Source organism: Dipodomys merriami, unplaced genomic scaffold (assembly GCF_024711535.1).
Source record: "Dipodomys merriami isolate MVZ:Mamm:240054 unplaced genomic scaffold, mDipMer1.0.p SCAF_3279, whole genome shotgun sequence".
NCBI lineage: Eukaryota > Metazoa > Chordata > Mammalia > Rodentia > Heteromyidae > Dipodomys > Dipodomys merriami.
Window position 1 is genome coordinate 1 of NW_027204803.1, and position 19,299 is coordinate 19,299.

The window sequence follows — 19,299 nt, forward strand, 5'->3', positions numbered from 1 at the left end:
AAAATGATTTAAGCAATATCATGTTATTGATAATTGAAAAATGTTGAGTTGCTTAATATTTTTCCTTTCTACTACCTTGAATTATTTATTGATTTTGCATAGAAGATTAAAGATGAGATTAACGAGAAACTTGATTTAAAATGGACAAAAGTTCTGAATAGACATGTTTTCCTTAAATCCCTGAAGATCGACAGTGGGTTAACAAAGTTGTACTTAATACAACTTCTATGCTGGCTTAATGCTTTGAGACCAGAATTCATTAGCGAAATGTCACTCAAAATTACTATGATACTACTTAATTACTTTTATAACTCTTATCAAAAAATCAAAGGAACCAGGTGTTGTGGTAAAGGCTTGTAATTCCAAGCACTTAGGAGGTTGGATTTAAGTCTAAGGCCAGTTTGGGGTGTGCTGCAGATAGTAAAATCTTGCCCATTATTATAAAATATAATAATGGTGAGAGTGTGGAGAAAAGGAAACTTTCTACCCTCTTGGTCAAAATCCAGGTTAGTATTCTCGTTGTAGAAAGTAGTATGCAGTTTTCTAAAGAGGCTGATATCTGAGGATCAGGTTCAAAGCCAGCCCAGGAAGAAAAGTCTGTGAAACTCTTATCTCCAAGAAACACCAGAAAACTGGAAGTGGTGCTGTAGCTCAAGGGGTAGATCGCTAGCCTTGAGCTGAAGCCCTGAGGGACAACACCCAGGCCGTGAGTTCAAGCCCCAAACCGACAAAATAAAAGAGAAATGCTAAGTTAATGTATCATCTTACCCACCAATAATGTGATTATTTCTCTCTCGGTAACTCGTGAATATATCTGTAGTTCATTGTTATTTAACTTATTCACAACAACAGCCAATATATAAATCAAAGTTGTGTTCAACTACAGACTAATAAAGCAACTGTGGTACATGTACAAATTTTTCACATTTCTGCCTTCCTTCTCTTCTGATATAAGAAAGCACTGACTAACACTATAAATATATTGCATTTATAACGGAAGGATCAGTGTTGTTGTTGTTTTCCAACCTGAAGCCTTCTTTTCCATGATTTTTGACATAAAATTTTGGGAGTTTTTTTTATTGTTATGGTATTCCATCTAAAACAAAGCTATGTATATCAAGAAAGCCAAAGTTTTCAACTCAGAATACTAAACAAAAGAGGGAGAAAAGTAAGGTTAGATCTATATGTTAAGCACAAATACAGGCAATATCATGATATTTTGAAATCGTGTACCTTTACTTGATAAAGTGGCTCAAACTTTTAATCTTATCTTCTTGGGCAACAAAGATTAGAGAATTTCAGTGCCAGGCAAGCCCAGACAACAAAAAAAAGTTTCAGAAACTCTAAGCATTTGCTGGGTGCAATGTTTTCTTGCCTGTGTTAGGGGGACCGCAGTCCAATCAGTCCCAGGCAAAATGATACTACCTCAAAATAAGCAATCCAATTACAATCTGCAGGTATGGCACTAGTAGAGATGCTGTTTCAAAAGTATAGGGTTTTGGGTTCAATCCTCCAGTACCGCTAGGAATTTGGTAAGAATTTGGCATGTCTAAAGTCAAGACTTCATACTTATTACTATCTTTGTGAGAACTGCAGCTTCCTTATTTGGAAACTGAGCTGTTCAGTTAAGAGTGAGTAAATGAATCTTATCATTTAAAATTTCATTTAACTGAAATTGCAAAGATTAATGTCTCAGACATTATTCACATTTGAGATTCATTAGCCACATATAGCCAGTGGGTAGTATGTTAGACAATGCATATATAGAATATTTCCATTATCACAGATGTTTCTGTTAGAACTGTTTTAGAGCATGTTTCTGCTTGTTAAGGGATGGTTCATGTTCATAAACTACATATGCTACATAGATGGTACTAAGACTGAAGATCAGACCAGAAAGGCTAGACACCCATGAAGTTAAGATATAGATATAAATTGTTCTACATAGGCACACTTATTTGTGAGGAGGAAGAGGATCAAACAGTCAATGCCAGCAGAATCAATGCTCTCAACTCTTGGAAAGAATAGGTGGAAATTTTAGCAATTCTTGCAGCTTTGCTTCTGTGATTGAAATTGGCTGTGGTATTCTCAATGGTGATTTTGTTGGAAAATATACATGTGTAATTATCATATTAGCTCACAGAAGAATTAGGATTTGTGCTTTGTAAATGTCATTTGGTATTTATATGTGACATTTCAATTTCTTCTGGTACCAATACACCACAAATATCTTTATATGGCTTCTGAGTTTTTGCTTTCGTTAGCTTTGTTGTTCTTACAGCAGACATTTAAAAAATAGTGGAGAAGTTAAGACTTCCTTGTGTTTTATAATCCCATTAGTACTCAGTAAGCTTAATAAACAGTGAGAATACAAGAACTATGTGAAGAAATTATATCTCCAATTAATTACTGGAGCAAAGAGAACTGGCTCTCCAGAATCTCACCTTCAGAATTCAAGAATGAGATTGGAATAAGACAAGCAAAGACAGAGATAGTAATTTGCACTGAAGTTGCTGTGCTGTCACAATGAACACCTGTTCTCATGCAATCTTTTTGAATCTCACAGTTAGCTTTTATGTGGTTTTTATTAGTATGACAAAGATGACTGACTTTCTCAGATTTACAGTTGGAAATGTGTGGGACACATTCCTTTATCTATGGAATCTACCTTAAAATTGTGCATCATTCACTTTGGTCCTCGGTGCCTTTTCTATCCTTGTCACAAGTATGTATTTCTACAAATGGAGACGCTGGATTTTGGAGGTTGTGTGATTTGCAGTAGAAGCAAAGTATTATGGGTAGGATCCTTTGGTCCATTTTGACGCTTCTTTGTAGAATTCTTATCGTGGTCCTTACTCATGGACTCATGTGTAAGTAATTCCCCCCATATTCTCTATTGGGTGTTCTAAAAGCTTCTTGTATCTGAATAGGCCTATCTTTTTGCATGTTTGGGAAGTTTTCTGCTAGGATCCTGTGAAACAAATTTCCTAGACCATTAACTTCTGTCTCTAGGTGTTCCACTACACCCATTATCCTCAAATTAGGCCTTCTGATGGTTTCTTCCAAATGTTGAATAGATCTATCATACTTCTTGGTTTTTGTCTTGGATGGTTGTATATTCTTTCTCTATAATATCTAGGCTGTATTCAATCCCCGAAATTCGATCTTCTGCATGGTCTAACCTACTGCCAAGACTTTCTACTTTGTTTTTTATTTCTTTTTCTTCTAGTTGGTCAGCTTTCAAATTCTTTGCTGGAGCTTTGTTTTAGATCTTGCATGAAACTCTTTAATTCCTTAATTTTGTGTTCAGTGTTTATTCTCAAATCACTTAGTTGATTGGTTATGGTTTACTTGGACTGCCATTCCTTCTCTTGGGTTCCATTCAGCATTCCATTTGTAGTCTCCCTGATTTATTTCAGCTTTCTGTTTATGGATTCCATGAATGCCTCCATTGATCTTTGTCTATTCTCATCCGGTTCTCTCAGTTTCCGTATTTCTCTTTGATTAGCTTCCTCATGTTCACAGAATTCCTGTAGTTCTCATTGAGTGTTCTCAGCCTGTTCACACCATTCCTGACTTTCTCTTTGTCTGTTCTCAGCCAGCTCATGCAATTCCTCCTCTATCTCTTTGACTGATCTCAATCTGCTTTTGCAATTCCTTTATTTCTCTTTCAGTGTTCTCAATCTGCTCACAAAATTCCTGTATCAATTTTTGAGTAGCTTCCTCAGACTCATGAGTCTCCTGTATTGATCTTTGGTTACCTCTTCTCTCTACCTATCATCCTCACACTGATACTTTGCAAATTTTCACTCTTTTCATTTACGCTGTTTATCTGTAGTGTTTGTAGAGCTTTTTGGGAACGTCCTCTGGTTTATTCATTATCTAATCTGTCCCCTGATTGTCATGAGTGGGAGCTGAGATCCCCGGACTTGCTATTTCTCTTGAGTTTTTCTGGCCATTTGGGATGAGTGTAACACCAGTTTGGGGCTCGAACACTATTTTAAGGTAAGCATCAACCAAAGTCTGTAGTTACACAGTCAAAAGTCTGCAGATACATTCTAGTTCAAGAGATAGAATCTATTCAACATCAAACAGTAAAGGAGAATTTGGCAACTAGAAATTATTCGGTTTAGGGAGTATGTGGGGAAAAAAAGGATTAGTGGGATGTGGAAAGGTGAGGGAGAGTGGAATTAACCAAGTCCTAATCTCAAATAAGGGAAATGGATTGGACAGAATGAAAGCAGATAGAGAAAAAAAGAAAAAGAAAAAAGAATAAGAGAAAAAAAGAAGAAAAATAAAAAAGAGATAAAAATGGGAAAACAAAAATTTACAATTAAAATGTGAAACCCTTAAAAACTGCAAGTTTGAAGGACTAGTATTCAGAGAAGAATGGGGATGGGATGAGAGGAGGGGAGGGATCAAAAGGAGACATGAAAAACTAGAAAAATAAAAACCTTTTAAAATATTATATTGGTATAAAGAGGTAAAACTGCTATTAAGGAGTTTAAGTCTAAGGTTTTGAGTTGAGTAATAAATTTCTGGATTAAGTGTGTATTCCTTGGGGGATAAGATCTAATAATCGGCAAGAGGTATATCTGAAGATGAGCAGAACAGCAATTAAGTCACACAGAAAAGAATGAAAGAGAAGAATTGAAAAGAATGAGAAAAGAAAAAGAGAAAAAAATGATCAAAATGTCAGTAGAGATTTTTAAAAAGCATACAAACATATACACCTAAAATTAAAATTATACGAGGAAGAAAAGAAAAAAATAATTGAAAACGAAATTTTTTTTTAAAATTAGAAATTAAAATTGTTTTTAATATTTAAAAATAAGGTACAAAAAAGAAAGTTCTTTGTTTTTTTGGTGGGGGTGGGAGACGGGAAGATTCTGTATCTCCCTTTTTTTCATATCCAGTCTCTTGGTGGAGTCTTTGATCTGCTTGTGGTGGTTGGTTTTCCTGTGGCTTAATTGGTTACTAAAGTCAGTTTGTTTGGGCAAGCAGAAAAATGCTCTGCTTTTCCCAGGATTTTGTGTTTCTCCTCCCAGGCTAGTTCAATGGGATATAGATCTGCTTCGAGTATCACAAAAGAGGGAGATGGCTGTTACCTCTTGTTTGGAGATGCTGTGATGAGGTTAGGTTCTGTGTAGAGTTGAGGCCTTTGAGCAAACAGTAGCTTTCCCCTGAGGGGCTAGCTTCTGAGACATTCACAGAGCCCAGCCTGGAGCCACTGTCAGGGTTTATGTTTACTGAATTTCAATTGATTGTCAAGGCTTCCATGGGGAGGGGCAGCCTCTGGCTCTGTTTATGCAGAAAACAGAGCAACTCCTGGGGACAGATTTTCCTCTGCCTGGGCTGAGTGACTGTTTCCTGTGTGGAGTTGAGCCTGGCAGGTCTGAGCAGGTTCCTGTGACCTGCTAAATGACTCTGTTTTTCTCTCAAGGCCTGAGTTGGCACTAGCAGCTCAGCCGTGCCTTTGTCAGTATCAAAGATGGAGATCTCTGGTAGTAGGGTGGGGGATGATTGGCCTGCCCTCCTCTGCTCCCTGAGAAGGAGTGAGGATGGCAGGCTTCTACTAACACCGCCAGAGTGTTGGTTCCTGGGTCATCTCTGGTCTGTGATCTGCAGGGTGAAAATATCTGCTCCTTGTCAGTTCTTGCTGGTGTTGAGTAGAATTCGCTTACCTGCTGCATCTGACGCTTTTGTACCAGACTCTCTGTGTTGCAGGTATGGAAGCTATGGCTGTCGCTGTGTCGGCGGCAGCCAGCAAGTACTCAGATCTGTCTCTTTGCCTGGATTTTCTCTCTCTGGCCACACTCTCTGTACCGTGCTGGCACACTTGGTGTAATTATCTGGCCTAGGACTGTTCACTGGAACACTAAAACTCCTTTCTATGCAAGAGCTTTTTTTGCCTCCAGCTTTTCCTCCTCCATCTTAGTTCTTCACATTCTTAGATATGTTTTAACATCGATGTATCCAATGCCAAAGACATTGCTTAAGACACCATTTTGATGAATGAAAAGAAATCATGCTGCAATCTCATTATATGGCAATTTTCTGGTTTAAAATTCTTTTAGATTAAAAATTGATGGTGGAAAATGAACATTCCATATTCAATTTTATATTTTCCTAATTATTTTAATATACTTTCCAATATTATATAATGTTAAAACATTACTACTTACTTAGATTTCGGATTTCTAAATTGGCCAGAGTAAAAGTTCTATTCATTCACAATATTAAGACCATAGAGGGTCCATTATGACCAATGAGACATTTTAAACTTTTTATTTGTGGTCCTTAAAGGTTGTGCTGGGGAATCAAGTCCAGTGCTTCATGTGTCTTAGTCTACCATTTGCCTGAGCCTGATGTGACCTGTGGTTTTACTTTTACTCAAATGGAATAAAGAAAAATTTCACTAGGAAGGAAAAATTACTTGGTTACTTTCTCCAATATCTCTTGCATACATAAAGTAATATAATTCTATAGTGACAGAAAATGGTGTTCCTATTAGCAGTAACTGTTTATTTTTTGTAGCCCCACTCTTCACTAAGTCTTGCCACTATCCAATTTCCTCTTCCCATAAAACATGACTATATCCACTGGAAAACCACTTCCAGGCAGCCTCCTCCTTAAAAAGTCAAAACTTAACTAACATACCACCTGGTAGTCCCTCTATAAATTTTCAAAGGCCTGACTGCAATCAGACTCCTTCCTGAAATCCCTCCTTTGCTACAGGGAAAGCCTTCTTCCACTCCACCCCTTCCTGCAATCCATGCTCTGCATCACCAGAAACCAGGATACATCCATATCTCCTCCTTCTATATCCTGCTTTGCTGCACCAAGAACCCTACATCAGGTTCCTCCCTTGAATCCTCAATTCATCCATCAGATACTGGGCCCATAACTACTCTAGTTCTTCATAGTCCCATTGCTCCCATATCCTAGTTCCTCCAAGCTCCTCCCTTCCCTTTCATACCCCACCCACAACTAGCCTTCTCCCACAAGCTCCTCCTCATTTCATCAGAAACTTCACCCATAAATAGCCTAATTCTAAATGGCCTAACCTCGCAAACACAGCCCTGAACCTACTTCTTCCCACAAAGTCCATAATGCTATTACAAAAAACCTTCACTTCCCTATAACTGCCCTTGAAGCCCAGCCTTGCTTGGCTAGAATCCTCTCACACAGCCTATCTCCTGCCTGGAAAGCCAGCCCTGCTCCAACACAAGCATCTGCAAAGATGACTTTCAAATCATCTCTCTAATGAATAATTTCGGAGTTGCTTGCCTTACGATGTATCAGAGATTTTAGTAACAGAAATTCTCTACCAGAATCCATGTTGAATTTCCTCCTTCCACTAAAGTGACCTTTGGAAAAGATTGAAGTAATATTATACAGATGAAATTCCAGAAATAAAAACTTATTTGAGATCATAACAAAATTATGATGAAGATCCCATTCAATGTGCTTGAAATTTTCTAACAAAAGGAACTTAAGAATATTTAACTGCAGACTTTGTGAAGACTAGAAGACAAAAATACAAGAAATGTCCTGTTAGACCATGGTTCTGAAAACAAAACAAAACCAAGGAAAGACAATATAATGAGACAGAAGAGAATGAGGAACTTGTACATAGAATGAAAAACATACACAGAATCAGGTAAAAATAATTTTGGTCACAAAATTATTTTTATTATATATATTTCATTGTAAATTATATATATGTATATATATATATATATATAATTGTAAATATTGTTCTTCGCTAACCTGTGACTTAATATAGGTCTCAGCAGGGATCTGCTCAGGTAGTTGTGTAGTTAGTCAATTTCATCATTGCAAGATCCTCAGGATGGTAAACTCCCACACACCTTAACATACCTCCAACAACACTAGACATACACTCCTATTGGTCCAACAGAATAAGCCAGACCTGTATTTTACCAAAACTTTCAATGTGGTATTTTACCAAAGCTTTGTATGCAATCGTTTATTCAGGGTCATTATTAACATCTATCGCATGCTGAGGATTTATTTATACCTCTCCTTTTCCCTTTCTTTTTTCCTCCATTCTTTCTTTCTCTTTCTTTTTTTGGGGGGGGGGGCAGAGTCCAGTCGTGGGGACTGAACTCTGGGCCTGGGTGTTGTCCCTCATCTCTACAGCTCAAAGCTAGTGCTCTCCCAATTGAGCCACAGAGCCACTTCCGGCTTTTTTTAAATTATATTGTGCTGAGGAATCGAACCCAGGACCTCATGCATGCAAGGTAAGCATTCTACCACTAAGCCACCTTCCCAGCCCCTTTTCCTTTCTATTTTCTTTCTTTCTTTCTTTCTTTCTTTCTTTCTTTCTTTCTTTCTTTCTTTCTTTCTTTCTTTCTTTCTTTCTTCTTTCTTTCTTTCTTTCTTTCTTTCTTCTTTCTTTCTTCTTCTTTCTTTCTTTCTTTCTTTCTTTCTTTCTTTCTTTCTTTCTTTCTTTCTTTCTTTCTTCTTCTTTCTTCTTTCTTTCTTTCTTCCTTTCTTTCTTACGTTATTTCTTCTCTTTTATTTCCTCTTTTAGGAAATGAGTATGAATTTAGATATTTTGTTTGTTGAACAAGTATTCTACCATTAGAACATCCTTTTTCGATTTATTTACTTTGCTCATAGGTTATCAATTTTGCTGAGGGCTGAACAGAGGCTAAGTTCCTCACTTCTGTCTGCCAAGTAGCTGGGATCACAAATGCATTCCAACGTGCCAGGCTTTAGGATGATATGAGACTCTTAGTACTTTCCTTGCATATTGGTTCTGAAATGTGATCTTCTCAAATTTTACCTCTTCAATTAGTGATGTGAGTTCCAGTAGGCTCCCCTGTCAGTATATATCATCTAAGTGAATTATTGAAGGCAATTTCATTTTAATCTCTTTTTCTTTGCCAGTCCAGGGACTGTTACAGTTTTATTTCTATACAGTTTTTGTGTATATGTGCACATTAGTTTTCAAATATTACATTTTGATCAGTTTTTATTTTTTTTATTTTTCTTGGTTATGGGGCTTGAATTCTGGATCTAGGTGTTGTCCTTGAGCTCTTCAGATCAAGACTATCACTTTACCACTTGAGCCACAGTGCCACTTCCTGTTTTCTGGTGGTTAATTGGAGGTAAGAATGTCACGGATTTCCTGCAAGGGCTAGCTTTGAACTATCATCCTCAGATCTCAACTCCTGAGTAGGTAGGATTAGAGGCATGAGCCACTGTCACACAGCTAAATTGTTACTTATTTTAAGTTCTATGATTTAGTTGAGGGAGTAGAATGAGTGTGTAGAAAGGTAACTTTCAAGTGATCTCTCTAAATAATTTCAGAGTTTCATTTTCATAATGTTTATTTCAGTGATTAATAATAGAAGCTCCAAAAGTAACAAAATGATCCTTCATGTTCTCCTTCCCATAGGTACTATTGGAAGAGAATGAGTGAGATCTAAGTCTAAGACAATGTGTACTTGAAATTATAAAAAATTAGTTTGATGGTACATAAAGAGCCAGATAACACAACATGCTTTTCATTTTCTAAAGAAAGGAATGTCATACAAGTATGTTTATTGCCAGGCTTTTTCATCTGAAAAACAAAGAAAAAAGAATATCATAAAAAAGCTGAAAGGTATCAGCAACCATGTAAGAGTGATATGGCATTGGAGACTTCAAGACCTGAATTGGTTCAAGTAAAATAATACTCTGGGAAAGGTATCTGTGAACTAAATTTATTCATTGTAAATTTTTTATTTTTATTTATTATGTTACTTGATATATAAATACATACATATATGTATATATGTATTTTTGTAGGTATATATGTATGTATATATATATATAAATTTGTATATTTATGTATATCAACCCTGCAACACCACTGAGCATGCAAACTTATGTGTTCATCATTGTAAGCTAGACCTGTGTTTTACCAAAGCTTTATATATAGTGTGTTATATTTTCATTTAGGCTTGACACAAAATGTGTTTGCCCCTAGAAATAAATGATGACATTTATAATTACAATAATTTAGGGTAAATGTTTACATTAAACACATGCTCAGTATGAGTTGTTCTTTGTTTCCTTTTCTTATTTTATCTTTAGGAAGTTGATTTAAGTTTAGATTTTGTGTTTACCAGACAGGTATTCCACCACTGGAGTCATTCCACCAATCCTTTCTTGTTTAAGTTACTGTACTCATAGAGTAGCAATTTTTGCACCCATCCCAAAAAGCAGGGATCATGATTGCATTCCAAAATCCCTACTTAGTAGGTTGATATGGGTGATACTTTCCTTCCTAGACGGATTCAGAATTGTGATACTCTAAAATTCTACCAATTTAGTTAATGGTGTGAGCTCCAGTTCTGCCTACCTCTAGATGATATTATGGAAATAAATGATTACAGGTAATTTGAGTTAATCATTGGCAAATATAGGTGATTTGATATTAAAATATATGGTAAGTTTGAAAGTAAGAAAAAGAAAAAAGAAAGAAAGAAAGAGAGAAAGAAAGAAAGAAAGAAAGAAAGAAAGAAAGAAAGAAAGAAAGAAAGAAAGAAAGAAAGAAAGAGGAAGAAAGAAAGAAAGAAAGAAAGAAAGAATGAGACGGATAGAAAGAAACAAAATTATTGAGAATTAATTTTTTGGAGTCAGGAATTGCATGGTAGAGGTACTACCTGTATTGTGTATTAGGTCTGCCCCAGGACATGCAAACCCTTTGCACACACCTTCCCACTTCTTGACTAAGTTTCCACTCTTTGTTACCTAGGTATTTGGCACACCTGGAGGCAGCCACCTCCCCCTCCTGCTAAGTCACAACCGGGTCAGCCTCTGGTCACACTTTCTATCTAACCAGAGATGAGTCTCAGGCCTTAAAGTCACATCTAGATCCAGTGTGGCCAGAATTTTCCCCGACCTGGCCTCACCTCATCCGGTTCTTTACCTAGATAGGTCCTCGCTGGAGGTTGGGTCACCCCATTTTTTTTTACATGCCTTTCTACCATGTATGGTATGGGAAGCAGTTCAGTAAATAAACTACTTACCTGACTGTATACCGTGTGGTGTTCTCTTCATTGACTACTTAATGAAACTCACCTAATTAATATGCCTTACACTTAAGACTTTCTAGTTATGAATCCATAGATACTTTTGTGACACATGTGAGTTCAGTATCTACAAAATATATGTACTGACTCATCATTTAACAATATAATTCTGCCTGGAATCTTTAATAGCACTTTAATTAACCATAAAGTCTATTTTGTTTGCTTTCCTTTGTTTTGTTTGTTTTTTCTTAAAGTAATAAAAGCGTTAGTGGGACAATCTGAAAGGATCTCTGGCTTCATATTTTCTCATCCCCTTGGGCTACAACCTGTGTGCTACCAGCTCAGACGATGGGACTTTGAAATTTTGGAAAGTAGATGCACATCATAACGACCCATGGCTTCGGGATTTCTGATTCTTTTTGAAATGTAATTGTTACTTAAGTATGTACAGTGAGGTTACCATTTCACAAAAAATTCAGACATTTACATGTTTATTTATATTTTTGTCAGTTGTGGGGCTTGAATTCAGGGCCTGGGCACTGTCCCTAATACTCTGTGCTCAAGTTAGGTAGCACTCTAACAATTGAGCTACAGAACCACTTCTGGCTTTTGAGTTGTTAATTGGAGGTAAGAGTCTTATGGGGACTTTTATTCCTGGCCTGGCTTTGAACATCAATCCTCAGATCTCAGCCTCATGAGTAGCTGGAATTACAGGTATGAGCCACTGGCACCTGGCTTGAAATGGTCTTGTGTGTGTGTGTGTGTGTGTGTGTGTGTGTGTGTGTGTGTGTGTGTGTGTGTGTGTGTGTGTGTGTGTGTGTGTGTGTGAAAATACCATAGAGAGGGGTTATAATTATATGGGCAAAGTAATGAGTACATTTCTTATGAAGCATTGTTGCCCCCTCCTTTGTTTCCCCTTCCCATCACTTCTTATCTCACACACACACACCTCACTAACCGCCCCAATCCACACTCACCCACCTCCCCCGGGCAGGTTGTAATGTTCGTTTTCTGACATAACATCTTGTATATCTCATTGTTCAATGGGTTCAACTGTATCCCTACTTAATTTGTTTTTTTGCTTCCCTTCCACAAATTATACCAACATCAAATACAATGAAATCAGGGGTTATACCGTGGGGGAGGGACATAGAAAACAACAAAGAAATCATCTCATAAATATGTTAGAAACATTGGCATGAAAGAAAAAAATACATTTGAATCCTTATCTTGGCATTCATTTCACCTAACATCAACTTATCTGACCTTTTCTGCTTGTCTCAGACATATACTAGTTATAGAAAATAAGGGAAACCATGGGACCTGTTTCTTTGGGCCTGTCTTACTTCATTTAATATAATTTTTTCCAAGGCTTTCCATTTCCTAACAAATGGGGCAACGTTATTCTTTCTGATGGAGGCAGAGAATTCCATTGTGTATATACACCATATTTTCTTGATCCATTCATCTACTGAGGGGTATCTGGCTTGGTTCAATATTTTAGCTACGGTAAATAATGCTGCAATAAACCCAGTTTTGCTGGTAACATTAGTATTGATTTGTTTGTGATCATTTGTGTAAATGCCCAAAAGTGAGATTGCTGGGTGACAGGAGAACTTTGTGTGGAGTTTTTTGAGGAACCTGCATACAGTTTTCCAAGGTTTTTGAACAAGTTTACACTTCCGCCAACAATGTAATAAGGTTTCATTTTTGCCACATCCCCTACAGCATCTATTGTTATTAGAGTCCTTGATTATACCCAATCTAACTGGGGTAAGGTGGTTGTTGTTTTGATGTTGTTTTGGTTTGTATTTCTTTTATGGGTAGGGAGGTTGAACACATCTTCATGTGTCTATTGGCCATCCTTCTTTCCTCTTCGGAGAAGTGTCTCTTTAAGTCTTAGGTCCCTTATTCATTGGGTAGTTGTTTCTTTGAGGATTTGTTTTTGGGGGATTTGATTTTCTGGGTTCTAGGTATATTTTATATATGAAACACTTGTCCGTTGTATGGCTAGTGAAGATCTTCTCCCAGTATGTGGTCTTTCTATTGATCTTGCTAACTCTTTCCTTTGCCTTTCAGAAACCCTGCAATTTCATGCAATACCATTTCTCCAAACATTTTTTTTATTTGTTGTGTTTCTGGGACTCTTTACAAAAACATTGGTCTGTGCCAAGGTGACCTAATGTTTCTCTTATTCACGGACTCCACTCCCAAATTACTCAAACTGATTCAAAACTTTGGCAAAGTAGCAAGGTATAAATTTAACCCTCAAAAATCAATGGCTTTTCTGTATGACAACAATGAGAAAAGCATGGCTGAAATCAGGAAAGCAACTCTATTCGTAATAGCCCCACAAAAAAAATACCTAGGAATTCATTTAACCAAAGACATGAAGGACCTCTATGATGAGGTCCTTAAAAAACATGAAAAATGAAATCAAAACAGAACCTAGAAACGGGAAAAACTCCTATGCTCCAAGATTGGAAAGATCAATATCGTGAAAATGGCAATAGTTCCCCAGGCTATCTACAAATTCAATGCCATAACTATCAATATTCCAACCTCATTCGTCAAGGAAATAGAAGAGGCAATCCAAAAATACATATGGAACAATACAATACCCCAAATAGCAAAAACAATCCTAAACAGAAAGAACAGTGCTGGAGAAATATCAACACCAAATTTCAAACTCTACTAAAAAGCCATAGTAATCAAAACAGCTTGGTAGTGGCACAAGAACCTCCCTCAGGACCAATGGAATAGAATTGAAATCCCAGAAATGAACCTCCAGGCAGATAGCCATCTAAAAAAATAGAATGGAAGAATGACCCCCTCTTTAGTTAATGGTGCTGGCAAAATTGGTTAATCACTTGTAGAAAACTAAAGCTAGATCCTTATATATCACACGGCACCACAATCAACTAGAAATAGATCAAAGACCTCAGAGTCAAAGCAGACACTCAAATAGTCACTTTTAATATGATGAACTGCTTTGTGCTTCTGGCTCACATATATAGTCCTAGCTATAGTTAGGATTGCAGGTATGAGAAACAAACACTAGGTGTGTGTTGGCTTGTTTTAATATTGTTTGTTTCTTATACTACGAAGTTCTTATTTGTATTTTCACCTAGGTAGGGGAGATAGGTGCTAGCCAGTATTGAACCTTCTTTGGTTGAGATGGGACCATGTGGAAGTTCTTGCCTAGAATGACATGGAGCTGCTCTCAGCTCCCCATGGACCTGGGATGATAGACATATTCCATCACACAGAGCAAGAGGTTGGGCAGCATTGCAGGAAAAACTACACTGGTCTTGACATGATGTCCCAGATAGGTAGCTTTACAGGCATATGCCTTCAAAACATTGTATTCAATTTCACTTTGAAGTAGTGTTTGCATATACTTAGAGATACAATGATAACACACTACATGTTTAAGATATAGAATAGTCAATATAATTAGCACGTTTATCTCCTAAAACATTTAAGCTAATGTATTTCGGTAACCTCCTGACTCGGCTAGTTATTTTTTTTGAGTATACCATAAACATGAATACATTGATAATGTGCATAGAAGATTGGAAGTTGATAGAGACAGACAAGTTAGACTATGTGTAGTAAATATATATTTATCTATTGCTGCTGCTCTGAAGAACATTATCATATATTCACCATGACAATACCACCATATATTCACCATGAAAATAATTTTCCTGCAGTGTAGAATTTTCCATTTCATAATCTGCCATCTTTTATCTTTTTTACATTTTCCTTATAAGTATGAATGTTTTCTTGTATGTTTTGAAATTAAGATGTAATGTAAACATTTGTAGAATCTACTGAAATTATCTCAATTTGTTTGGTTTTGTGATGCTAAATCATTAAAACCAAGGTTTTCCTGAAAGTTTTGCTAGCAGACTATATCACTAAATTGTATTCTAAACACTTTTTATTATTGTATTTTGATATAGGGTTGTACTGTTGCTGTTTTATGATATAGAGTGTTGTGAAGGTGGACTAAAACTTGCAACCCCACTGTCTCCAGTAACAATGCTTTATCACCAGGTTCTGTAGGCTCATAATTATAACTAGCTAATCAGGGGTTTTAGACCTGAGATTTAGTTCAGATGGCCTGAGCAGAAAATTTTATGAGTCTCTCCTCTCCATTTCACTACTAAAAGGCTTGCAGTGGAACTTTGGACAATTGTTAGAACACTACAGTCAATGGCTGAGATCTGAGGATTACGGTTCAAAGCCAGCCCGAGCAGGAAGGTCCATGAGACACTTATCTCCAATACACCACTAGAAAACTGGAAGTTGTGTGGTGGCTCAAGTGGAAGAGAGCTCCCCCTGAGCTGAAGGGCTGAGGGATAGCACTGAAGCCCAGAGTTCAAGCCCCATGACCAACAAACCCAGGGCTGATGAGACCGCCTGGAAGAGTATTGGAACCATCGCTATCTCTCTGAGACTGTTTCACTGGGTTCTTATCAAAGGAACTTGGCTTGAGACAAAGAAGTGCCTCCCTGCTTAATTTCTTATTACTGGGCTGCCAGAATATTTCATTTGCCTCATAAGCTAGTGGAAGTTTAGCAATTTGCATGTGAGAGACTAGGATTAAAGGAATGAGCAAGTGGCACCCAATATTCACCCTCACCTAGGAAATAACTACCTTAGAGGCCTTTAAAGGAATATGGACATAAGTAAGGATGTAACTTGAACTTGAATCTGGGGCCTGAGTGTTGTCCGATTTGTAGCACTCTACCAATTGCGCCCAAGGTCCATTTCTGGCGTTTGGCCGGTTAATTGAAGATAAGTGTCTTTAGAATTTTACAAACTAGAGTGGGTTCAAACTGTGATCTTCAGATCTCACTCTCCTGATTAGTAGGTTTAGAGGCATGATCCACTGTGTATGTCTTTGTAGAGATGCATATAAGATCCTCACAGAATTTCCATGAAATTGTATAGACATAACTCTACTTTTTGTCTGTCATGTTTACATTACCATATGGGACATAGCCAGTCCTATGTGTGTCATGTTAATTCAGAAAAGGAGAAGCATAGAGTTAACTTCCTACTCTCCTCCCATTGGTACTGATCCTTCTACCGTAACTGGGAGGAAGATGAACAAGTGAAAAAGTATGTGGATGTTGGCATAAAGAAAAGTTTTGTCCTTGAAAACTTGATATGTTTGAGGTTTCTGAATCAAAGTCAACTTTCTTCTTTGCTCACCAGTTGTGATTTTTACTAGGGGATTGAGGCTTGGCACTTCAGAGGATAGCAGATTACATAGTTGTGGATGTGCTTGCGGTTTTGGACTCTCAGGGATGACAGGGAGGGCTGTGTATAGCAAGTCTGATTCAGTAGGGAAACAACATTTTCTTCCTATTACAGGGAGAATTTTAGGGGATTATATTTGAGAAATTTCTAGAAGTGGGTTGTGAGGAGCATCCTGCTTGCAGGAGTTTATTCCTACTTCCCAACAACAAGTCCTGCCAGACAGAGGCTATAGACAAGACTCAGAATGGGGAGGGTGGGCTCTCATTTTCCTTGTCACCAATCTTCCCACAGCAATGGTTGTTCCATCATCCCTATGTGGATGGACTTCTACCCTGATGATTTCTATGAGACCAAGGACCATGACACCCTGAAAAAACTTACACAGTATGTCAAGCTCAACATGCCCTCTTCAGACCTGCTCTTCTGCTTACACATTCTTCTGGACTAGCTGGAGGAACCCACGACCCATGAGACAAAGAAAAAGTGGAAGAAGTCCTTGTTTAGATGCCTCAGAGCTCATGAGTAGGTATGGAACCTGCATCTCTAGGGATGGGCCTGATTGGCCAAGGGCCCTTAGTACTCCCCAGCTTGGAAAAAATGTCATTTTATGGATATTCTATGCCAGGTAATAACTGTTCTCTTTTGAAAGAACTTAGAAGTAGCCACTTGTTTAAAACACCCTACCTTCGCATCAGTGTTCAGTCCAAACTCAAATTCTACAGCTTCACCCATTCTATCCTTATGGAAGTTTAGTCACACCTTAACTTCTAGGGTCTACTCTAAGACTCCTGTACCTATTTCCATTCTCAGGTTTGCATCACCATAGAGCAGCTCCTGCAGAACTCCAGACAAAGAACCCATCAGTGATGTCGTCTATAGTGACTGATGGAGATCAGAATCCATCACTGATCTCAAGAAAGCATGTGAAGGTAGAGGGTTTTTCTTTTTCAATTTGTAGAGAGGCCCAAGTACATTTTGAGTCCTGTGGACAATCCACTGGTTTTGAACCCCAAATGTTATGCAGGTGTACCTGCACATACCACCAAGGAAGAAGATGATCCAGAATTTTCCCATTGATGTTCACAATCAAGCTAGATCAGCTCCAAACCAGTCAAAAAAACACGTCATGGTGTACAGGGTAAATGTATGCTAATGGAAAATGACCCCAGTATATGCTGAGTAAAACCAATAAGTGAGATCCAAAATCTAGATTCAGATGAGGTCAGAGAATCTTCCCTCACAGAATACCCAGACAAATCTGTCCTCTTGCAGGGGATCCAATTTCCAATTGAGAAATTAGAATCTGTCCCTACCTGGACTCAGGAGAGAATCCTGTCTTTAATGAGGAAATCCCTTTGAGGACTCTGAGGCAGAATTTCTCCCTGAACGCCAAGTTAGAGACCAATCTAGATTTGGAGATTCTTTCTCCCCTTAGTGAGAAAATCCTTCTTTTTCTTTTTGTCCTGATTGTTGTAAAAGTTTCATTCTATTTATTTTTCGAACTTTATTAAAATGTCAATGTTTTTTGACATATTCTAGAATTCTTGATATATTTCCTCTTAAACTTACAATCTGAACCATCGTGTATACATGTTCTGTAGGAGGGAAAACACAGAGTGACAGAAAGCTGTACAAGAGATCCTACTGGATATAATGAAAACTGTTAAATGCACAGGGAGTGGCAATGAAGCCAGGCCATGCCAGCATGGGGTGATAAGGTGACTACAAAAGGTCTAGGACATAGCAGATCAGATGTCCTAGAAAGTTAAGCTGTCTATTGGTATAAATGCCACAATACTTATAGTGGTATGTGGGACACGCTTCCAACAGTGAGTTCTAATCTGTATACATCTTCATTGTGCTTTGGGCAAATATGGAAGAAAAATTTGGCTCCAATAATATAAAAAGTCTACTTAGTGCTGAAAAAAATTGACAAAATATATAATAGAAATATATACTGGAAAGTATATACCATCATCAATAGAAGAAAGAAGGCTTACAGATGTGAACAAACACAAAATCAGGAAGAAAAAACTCCACAATTAAATCAGTTTTATGTAAATACATTATATTCTTTATGTAATATATACTATTTTATATAATATATAAGATTGTATATGATTTTTCAAATTACAAAGGCATTTAACTTTTTAGTCTTCAGTATTTTTGCGTAAAACATTAGTATAAATATTATTAGGGAAAGAAGTGATATAATTTGATTATAATTATATGAATATATATACGTGTGTTTCTAGATATAACACTTGTTATAAATAGATGAATAATTATATACATATATTTGTATATATCTGTCTATGAAGTGAATATAATGAAAGTGAGTATTATGAAATTGATTCCAGTATGTATACAAAAATTGAGTCCATGAAACTCAGGCCTGTAATCTTAGTGATGTGAGAAGCTGAATTCTGACTTCTATTATTTATTACCCCAAGCCTTAGATTTTCAGAGGAGTCCTGGGCCCTCCAGTGTAGCAAAGAGACACATATGCAGTGGGATCACACTCCCTGACCCCAGAGGAAAGTCAGTAGAAATCAGTACAGCCTCTATGTTATGACAGTCTACTCAGTACCTGTACCAAGATGGCCACCTGTAGAACATCAAATGGAAAGTTGGTATTCCCTCCAAAAGGTTCTAAAAAAGAGCCTTCTGAACTATAGTCTCTGACTATATTGAATTAAAACGTATTTCCATACCCAAGCTGCAAACACATAGAAATATGGCAAGGGCTCAAGAGAGATGGTCAAAGACATACAAATACATAAAATTATATACTCTGTTTCAGTAGTTCAATGACAAATCATCAAAAACATGTCTTGAATTTTTCTTTTTTTTTTTTTTTAAATAGACACATATTCTGAGTTGATCAGGAACTGGTGATAGTTTGGTTGCTGAATTGTTGAATGGACTCCTGGGAAATTGTGTGGGGGTGGGGTGTCCTCACACAGCTTAACAA

The 19,299-nt window shown here is 37.2% G+C and overlaps 1 long non-coding RNA gene across 4 annotated transcripts; it reads left to right on the forward strand.

Moving 5' to 3' along the window:
* The first annotated feature begins 5,178 nt into the window (after positions 1-5,178).
* Positions 5,179-17,854, forward strand: LOC138841686 (uncharacterized). Of its 4 annotated transcripts, XR_011376485.1 has the most exons (7): positions 5,179-7,663; positions 8,167-8,267; positions 9,053-9,140; positions 9,586-9,720; positions 16,617-16,851; positions 17,136-17,254; positions 17,350-17,854. It is a non-coding gene; the product is annotated as an uncharacterized lncRNA (long non-coding RNA). The 4 variants fall into 4 exon arrangements; XR_011376484.1 differs by lacking the exons at positions 16,617-16,851; positions 17,136-17,254; positions 17,350-17,854 and adding an exon at positions 10,775-11,047 and having other exon boundaries at positions 5,189-5,727; XR_011376482.1 differs by lacking the exons at positions 16,617-16,851; positions 17,136-17,254; positions 17,350-17,854 and adding an exon at positions 10,775-11,047 and having other exon boundaries at positions 7,183-7,663.
* The last annotated feature ends 1,445 nt before the right edge of the window (positions 17,855-19,299 follow it).